We start from the raw sequence: 9,608 nt of genomic DNA, 5'->3' as shown, positions 1-9,608 counted from the left end.
TCCATCAAGTTTGACTTTGCTACCTTCATTAGGCTCAAGCTAAAAAGGAGTTTTTGGTGGGTACCCTATGACCCAAAAGGATTTATCAATGATAGAAAGACAAAATATAGGCTATCAGGCTATGAACATTGTAGAATCCCTTATATAGAACAGTATGCTAATCAAGATGAATGGGTAGAAGGTACATTGGTAGAACAGATTATTGAAGAAGAGAAAATAGAGCAGGCAATGAAAAACCTTGAAAAAACTCTTGACCTGGACTCTTTTGGACAGTTCTCATTCAAATTGCCTCAACACATTGGAGCGGGCACATCAACTGATACAACTTCACAACAAACTGCCCAAGAAGATACTCCTCTTGCAGGCACATCCAAAGGAAAATAAGTGATGCATTCAAAACAACAATAGGTCACAGATCATGCTACATCATCACAGCAGCAAGGCCGAGAGCAAATTCCTCCTGCCCAAACCCATGCACCAGAGATTCCAGCATTGCAGACTCCTCTCAATGAGGATAAGGGCAAAAAAAGGACTGGGAAGAGGACACACCAACAAGTGGGCCAGCAGAACAACAAGAAGCAAAAAGGCAGAGAGTGGATTCTCTACCTGAAGAGGAAGTTATTGAGGAGATTATTGAAAGTCCAAGAAGTGAAAGGGCAGCCAGCCCATTATTTTCCCTGGGGACAGAATCACCTACCACTTCTCATGGACAACTATTTGGAAAGAAGCCTATTATGGAAATTTTATCAGCACGACCACAAAGCAAACAAAGTTCAGATATTAAGAGGTCATTCATGGATATCAAGGCACAAAATGAGCCAATAAGAATGCAGCTTTACGATCAGTTCCTCAAAATGACCCCTGCCAAACAACAGAGATTGATGTCTGCCTATGATATCAAGGAAGGGAAGTTGATCTTGAGTCATTTCAAGTCCACAATGCAGCAGCCACAGTCAACTGCCGATTATATTAGAACAAATCTAGAGGCTCTGGCCAAAGACATTCACCCTTTGGACCAGGTTGAGCTGCACAAACAAACAGGTGAAATGGTTTATTCCACCTTAGCAGATAAGGCCATACTAGCTCAGCAATTGCAGAATTCACTGAACAATACATCTGCTCAATTAGAATTGGAAAGGGTATCCTCTCTGGCCAAGGACAACATGATAAAGTCCTTAGAAGAAATCATCGTTGAGCTGGGACATAATCCCAAGGATCCCAAGGCAATAAAAGAACTGATAAAGAAAAAGGAGGATGACATAGCTGCCCTCAAGAAACAGTTAAAACTGCCAGCTACTATGCATCCGCAGGCCACATAGATGGTGAAAGAAAAAGAAGAAGAAGATATGATGGCACTGTTAGTAAAAATGAATGAAACATTGGCAGAAACAGAGAAGGCTTTGGAGAAGGCATTGCAGGAAACACAGGGAGAGTTGGCCTCTCAGCTAGCTCAAACAGCCCCAATAGCTACAACTTCTCCTCCTGCAGCAACAACATCAATGCCTCCCACTGCCCCAACATCAACAACAGGTACATCAGCCACAGATACTTCAGCAATAGCAACAACAGTGCCAGATACCATCATGAGCATGGAAAAGATGATGGAGGAAATAAAGGCTTTAGAACTCCAAATGGCAGAGCTAAAGGAAGCCAAAGAAAAACTAGCGAAGTTGGAGGTAAGCTATGATAAATAAAAAATAACTGTGGCTGAGAAAACAAGAGAAGTAAAGGCCTTAGAAAATAAGGTAGTGTCTTTGGAGAAGGATCTAACTCTTCATAAAACTCTGTCAGAAATCAAGACAATTTTGTGGACTCAAATTGGCCAGTCCATCACTGATCAATGGAGATCAATGTAAACAATCCATGAGCAAATTGAATTGATAGAGATAGCCCAAGGGGAGATTCAAAAGGCCAAGAATTATTGAGAAACATGCCCGAGCAGGCCAATAGATTAATTCATTTTTTGAATACCCATACTAGAGAACAACTAGCGGCTTTAGATATTCAAGACAGAACAGGTACAATTTTGACAATTAAAAAGGTGCTAACTATGAAGAATTTTGTGCAAAATCATGAGAGAAAATGTTAAGAAATGCAGGTATAAATAAATGCATTTACAGATAAGTTTACAGCCTTACAGCAGAGAGGTATACCCAGTTTGTTAACCAACAATCAAAGGCTGTTGACACATGAACAATATGCTCACAGGGTAAACACATATGTTGCAAATCAGATCACAGCATCATCAAGCACTTCAGAAGACATAGTGCCTCCCTCTGGACAAAGCTTGTATGACAAGTTGGAAAATCTGTTCTATATTGAACATGAAATAACACATCTTTTTGAAGTCCCACCCAATTTCTACAGGTATACTGAAGCTGCTGAAATATTGATAAAATTACAAAGACACCATTTGCCAACATACCAGTGGTGGGAGAACATGTTGGAGGTTTTACCAAGGTAGTTTTCGGTGCTTGTTCTTTTTGATCATCTACATTAAAGAAAATTCAAATGTATAGGCCACCTATCAAAAAATGAAAATAAAAAAGGAAGGAATTCATGCTAAAATGCGTTAAGGCAGAATCGGGCACAGATGACAAGGCCGTGACAACAACTCAGGAACGCAAATCAAAGAGACAGCTACCAGCCGACTTGTTAAATCAAAAAGTCAAATACAGTAGACCACTTAAGGAAGCCAGTACAACGGAAGTTACTCCTACATTCATTGCGCTCTATTTTCAATGTCATTTATTGCCTTTGAAAAAGTAGATAGATGAATTTATTACTTGATATTTTCCCTATGAGATATTTTGTAACTCTTTTTGTATAAATACCTCCCTTAGAGATGTATTGGGGGTTGGTTGGTGAATATCATTCTGGACCTGCGCTGTAAATTTTGAGAACCCTTCTGAATAAAGATTGCTAGAAAGCTTTGATGAGAACTTGCTAGTTGTGGAATTAATGGCAGAAGATTATGTTACAGAATTCTCGTATTACTTCATGGATCAATAAATCTTTTTAACTCTTGTTTTACTGTTCCTATGTTTTATATATCATCTATATATCGTGCTCTAAATTACAGGAAAAAAGAATAGCCCAGAATATACTTTGCTGTACTCTGTGTTCAATTCCTGTCATTTTTCATGTTTTCTACAGGACTAGCATAGGCAAGAATTCTTGACTGCTCTTGTTTCCCTGGCTCTTACACTCTAAATATAATTAAGGAATTCTTGATTTCTCCTTGATAATATTTATTCATTTTCCCTCTGTTAGCATAATGAAAGATTCTTAATTGCCTTTCATTCCCTGACTTCATTTCATCTTATTCCAGTTTGAAAATTGGTCTATGTTTAGTTATCTTGTTCTGTAGTTCCTCCTTTGCCTAAGAAACCATACCCAAAAATTCATTTTCACTGACTCCATTAACCCAATGGTCTGAACTTCCCTTATTTTGCAGCTCTGTTCTATTGAATGTCACCTTCCAAACACCAAACAAATACTTGTGCTTCATAACTAGCCTAACATATAGCAAAACAAATCTAAATCATAAAGAGAGAGCCCTCTCTGGTTGCATATTGGCTAGAATCTGTAGCTAAAAGACTGGTTAGTGGTTACCTCGGCCGTATTGCCTCCTTAGAATTTTCCTGGGGAACAATCTGAGTGATAACAAGGCTGACTTGACATCTCGTGGTGTCTAAAACTCAAATTTAAAAATTCAATTTTCACCTTTTGAAAAGGTCATGAAGAACACGCCTCATAAAAATATTCTTTTGACAATTCAATAAATAATTTTCTTTCCTTAGAAATATAATTATATTTTATAATTACAAGTGCAAAATTGTACATTATGAAGACCAACCATAGTTACAAAATTCAACAATTTTTGCTTATTATCGAGCTTGATCTTAAGGACTCAGAGAATCGAGACTTTTCTTGCTAAGTTGAAGACTTATAATGAGAAGCATAATAATTTTGGTAAAACTTATAAGAAAATCGCCACAATACTGATTATCCTTGTGGAATAGAAATTGCATCTAGTTTTTGATATGTTCATACAAACTCAAAATAAGGCCATTGGAATGTTTACTAGATCTGTGAAAACTACTTTTGAAGAGTTTTGCAAAGGGTTGATTGTGAGAAATAGGTTGGTCTGATAAGAGAAATTGGTGATTGGGAAAAGCTCATTTGGCACACACGAAAAAGAATCCAAAAAAAGGTTCTCATAAGTACAAGTCTCATGATTCTAGTATTTCCAATCAAACTTCTAATGATACTCCTACAGTGTTGATGTTTTATATAGTAGTGGAAGGTATTCCCTTTCGGACGACGATATATATAATGAAAAATACATGTCTTATTGTAGAGACATGTCTATTAATGAAATGATAGACCCTCAATTGTAATCAGATATCAATCTATATCTTACATATCTTATATCAATCTAATAATGTTTACAGAATCATAAAAATGAAATTAAGTTTGGGAATTTTTCAAATGTGTAATTATTGATCATAAGGCAATAATTACCAAGATCTGAAAATAAGAAAGAGTTTGACATGGCATAAGAGCCAAATTAAGAGCCTATGGTATTTTCTACAACAACTTTGTGAAAAAAACACTGTTTCGTAAAATTTATTTTATTAGATAAAAAAGAATTTATGTATTTATTTATTTATTTTTCTATGTTGGTGGTTTATAGGTCCATGTTTTTGGTAAACCATTGGCCCATGGTATTTCCTACCATATAAAACAAACAAAAAATCTTTCTTAAAGTGAAGTGCATGTTAAGACAAAATACTACTCCATAATTGGAAATAAGTTAATTTATTTTACCATTTACAAGATGGTGTCCAATCTTAGAGTAGAAGATATGCTAGATGCAATAGATAATTTCAAGTCATGGAACCACAAAATACTTCTCATCCTAGAAGAGAATGAAATCTTGGATTATGTCAAAAATACCTCTCATAACCAAATGAGAAAGAGGCTAAGACAAAGCATAAGAAGAATGTGATCAAGGCCAAGAGGATCTTGTCGGATTCAATCAAAGGCCACTTAATTCCTCATGTATCAAAATTAAAAACACCAAAGGAAATGTTTGATGCCTTGTCAAGATTATATGAAGGCAAGAATACAAGTAGGGAGCTAACTCTAAGGCATCAACTCAGAAATGTAATGATGAACAAATCATATTCAATTTCTACCTATTTCACGAGGATTTCTCAGATCAAGGATAAGCTAGCAGCTACTGGAGATTCAATGGATGATGTATAGCTTGTGACTACAACTCTAAATGGTTTTCCTTCTTCTTGGGATGCATTTGTTCAAGGAATTTGTGCAAGAAGGAAATTACCTAAATTTGATAAGCTATGGACAAATTGTGCTCAAGAAGAATCAAGACTGATATCCAAGGCACACAAGACCGATGATGAATAAAATCAAACTCTTGCTACTCATTTGAAGAAAGGAAAAGAAAGAAGAAATAACAATCCACAGAAAAATAGAAGATTAGTTCCTGATCACAAGAAGGATGTATCTAAGATTAGGTGTTACAAGTATAAGAAGTTGGGACACTTTGCTTACCAGTGTTTTCAATGGAAAGGAAAAAGAAAACATCTCAGAAAGAAAAAAGGAGACAAAAGATGAAGTGCGCGTCTTTGTCTCAACTCTCATAGGCAACATCTTTCAAGGAAGCACTATTTGACTAGTAGATAGTGGTGCTTCCAAGCACATGACTGGGTTTCGAGAGTCGCTTACAAATTTGACAAAAATGAGTTCATCACTTCTAATGGAACCTGGATATTTATTCAAAGCATGCAATAAAATAGGAAAAACGTGCTACCAATTTGATTCAAGTAACTCCATTTAAATAAAATATGTTTTGGTTGTACAAGATTTAAATAAGAATCTTCTCTTTATTTGTGGTTAAGAAGATCGACACGTTAGAGTGATGATTGACTCTACTCCATAAGAACATATCCCAGAAGATCATGATGAGACAATAGAGCCAAAATACTAGTAGATCCATCCAAAGAAGTTACAACCATCAAGAAGAGACTAGTATGGGTCCAAAACACATTGCACAAAGCAGAAAAACAAAAAACTACTAGGGGATCCTTCAGAGAGAGTAAGATGCCACACAAATTTTCCAACCATGTGCTGCTATTGAGTAAGATCATTGAGTCAGAACCTTCCACTTATGAGGAAGCCACAAAACAACAAGTGTGGAAGGATGCTATGATGGAAGAGTACCGATCTATCATGAAAAATGATGTGTGGGATGTGGTTCCAAGACCAGAAGGGAAGTTAGTGGTGACTTCAAAATGGATCTACAAGATCAAGCATGCTACATATGGAAACATAGAAAATTAAAAGGCTAGATTTGAGGCTAGATGATTCTCCCAGAAAAACATCTACCCCAATATCTAGGTACACTTCTATTAGATCTATTATCTCTATTGTTTCTGTTATGGGTTGGAAATTACACCAGATGGATGTAAAGGTTACCTTCTTGAATGGTGTAATTAAAGAAGTGTATGTAGAGCAACCACAAGGTTTTGTTACCCATTGGAAGGAGTCCTATGTTTGTAAATTGTATAAGGGCTTAAGTAAGCACCCATGGAATGGTATGCCAGAACATACAATTATCTGATGAGTTGGGGGTTTACGAAGAGTAATGTGGATCCTAATATTTACTACAAGGTTGAATATGGTTGCCCCTTATACTATATGTATATGACTTTTTTCTTATGGGGGATGAGAATATCATAGATGGGTGCAAGAGGGAGCTCACTTCAAATTTTGGAATGAAGGATCTGGGTTTAATGCACTATTACTTGGGATTATAAGTGTGGTAAATACCATATGAGATCTTCCTTAGCCAAGGGAAGTATACAGTTGAAATCTTGCAGAGATTTGGAATGATGGAATGCATGTCCATGGCCACACCAATGGGTACAAATTTGAAGTTAGTGAGTGATTCTTCTTCAGATTTGGTGGATCTCATGATGTACAAACAATTGATTGGATCCTTGATGTACTTGGTTAATACCAGGTCAGGTATATGCTTTGCAATGAACACATTGAGTTAGTACATGGTTGAGCTTAGACATGTAAATTTGGTAGCAGCAAAACATGTATTGACGTACCTGCATGGTACAGTTGGATATGGACTCATATATGTCTTGGAAGGTGAAGTAAAGATGCAAGGTTATACAAACTCTAACTGGGCATGGAGTGCAGTAGAAAAAAAAAACATATTAGGATGTTACTCTAGTTTTGGATTAGGTATGATCTCATGGATTAGTAGAAAACAATTTTCAATGGCACTTATAACAATAGAGGCACCGTGAAGCAACATGGCTTTAGAAATTTCTTACATGGTTATTTGATCTAGAGTTAGAGCCAAAATTGATATATTGTGACAATCAAAGTTGTGTGAAGTTTTTAGAGAATCTAGTTTTTCATGACAAGTCAAAGCATATAAAGATCAATTACCATTTCATCAAGACATGGCACAAAGTGGAGCAATGGAACTTTGGTACATCTCCATAGAAGAGTAAACAACAAACATTCTCACCAAACATCTGTCTCAAATGTAGCTTGAATACTTTAGAGACAATCTTGGAATGATGTAGAATGTCCACCCTCATTGAGAGGGAGTTGTGATGTTCCTGTTACAACGGGAAAATACTCTCACTTTGGCCAAAGGGTTTCCCAGATCAGTCATGTGAAGTGAATGAGGGAGTAATTAGTACCTTGGTACAAGTCTTGCCTATGCCATGTCAAGTGGCTAGGTGTGATTGGGACTACTAGGAGAGGAGAAATATCATAGGTATTTGCAGTGTAGTCTTGAGACTATGGTGGTACTCCTACCCATACCATGTGAATTGGTTGGGTCTGTTTGAGACTACTAGAGGTGAAAATCATGGAAGAATACCTTCCTTTCTAAGATGAAGTGTTGATGTTTTATATAGTAGTGTAAGGTATTCCCTTCCAGACAACAATGTATAATATATATTATATTATGCACAAAACTATATATATATATATATATACATATATATACATATATATACATATATATACATATATATATATATATATATATATATATATATATATATATATATATATATATATATATGAAAAATACATGTCTATTAATGAAAAGACACCCCGACTATATATATATCAATCTAATGGTGTTTACTTAATCGTAAAAATGAAATTAAGGTTGAGAAATTTTCAAGTGTGCAATTATTGATCATAAGATAATAATTACCAAGATTTGAAAATAAGGAAGAATTCAACATATAGTTGCTTCAAAAAAGAAAGCATGGAAACCTTGCAAGCATTGTGGAAAAACCAATCGCACTGAGAAGAGTTGCTTTAAGAGGAGGAATGAATTGGAAAATGCCAAGAAGAAACCCTCCAAGGAATAACAAGTTGCTCTCAATGCTTATTTTGTTCACCCAAGTAACTCTTATTCATCCTTTGAATGGATTATGGATTTAGATGCTTTAGTCAGATGATTGGTGCTTCTACATTGTTTACTTCTTATGAAAATAATAAAAAAACAACTTAGAATGTTTCTATAATTGATGGCCAACAACTTTCATTCGTAGGTTTTGGTAATGTTCAGGTTCCTAATGGTATTCAGGAAGATGTTTTTTCATGTTGAAGGCATGCCCACCAATCTCCTTTTTACCATGCTTGTAAAAAATATTACATGTTTGAAACACGACTTTACAGATATGTTTTCAAAGACATAAAAAATAATTTAAAAAATGTTTCATCAGGTCCAATAGATCATGTAGCAGATTTGTTTAAGTTCACTAGTTTTACTTCACCCAACAAATGTCCATTCTATTCTTATGTTGCACACGTTGATGAACAAAGTAAGTTGTGGCATGACAAATTATGACACTTAAACTATGGTAAAATGCAAATATGTCTAAAATCGTACTTGGCTTACTGAAAATTTCTTCCACTAAAGGTGTTTGTGATACTTAAAACATCACAGGGAACCATTGGATAAGGAAAAAGCTATGTGTGCCCACGAATAGTTGGAACTAGTTCATAATAACATATGCGGTCTTATTGAAATTCCTTCATTATAAAGTGCCATTTGTGTCATTACCTTTGATGATTTTAGGTATTGAAATATTTAACTAGGTTCGGTCTTCATAATGACATGTATAATCATGATTTTATGTAATTAATGTAAAGAAGAAAAATAAAATTATTTTATGCTTGAGACATGGGTTTCATGCTCCAGGAATTTTATTTTTATAGATCTAGCTCCCATTGTGAGCCATTAGGATTGGTCATCATCATAAAGTCAATTGAGTCTTTGTCATGTATGAGAGACCCTTCTTGGGCATATTACATATTTATTTGAGTCCTTGTAAGAGTCAAAATACCCTCCAAGACCAATTCCAAGCACTTCTAGCAACTCGACATTCAAATGAAGCAATAAGACTACACCAAGATGACATGTCGACCTAGGATCTAGTCAAGCCAGCGTTTAAGCATGGAGAAGAAGCCTATGTATAGGGCACTCGACCTCATTCAAAGAATAAGATATCATACAAAAGAAGTTCGAT

The sequence above is a fragment of the Pinus tabuliformis genome, chromosome 2_1 (assembly GCF_031772625.1).
Source record: "Pinus tabuliformis cultivar Carrire ecotype Pingquan chromosome 2_1, CPIR1, whole genome shotgun sequence".
Classification (NCBI taxonomy): domain Eukaryota; kingdom Viridiplantae; phylum Streptophyta; class Pinopsida; order Pinales; family Pinaceae; genus Pinus; species Pinus tabuliformis.
The sequence above is the reverse complement of the archived record's forward strand: the minus strand, read 5'-3'. Positions refer to the sequence as shown.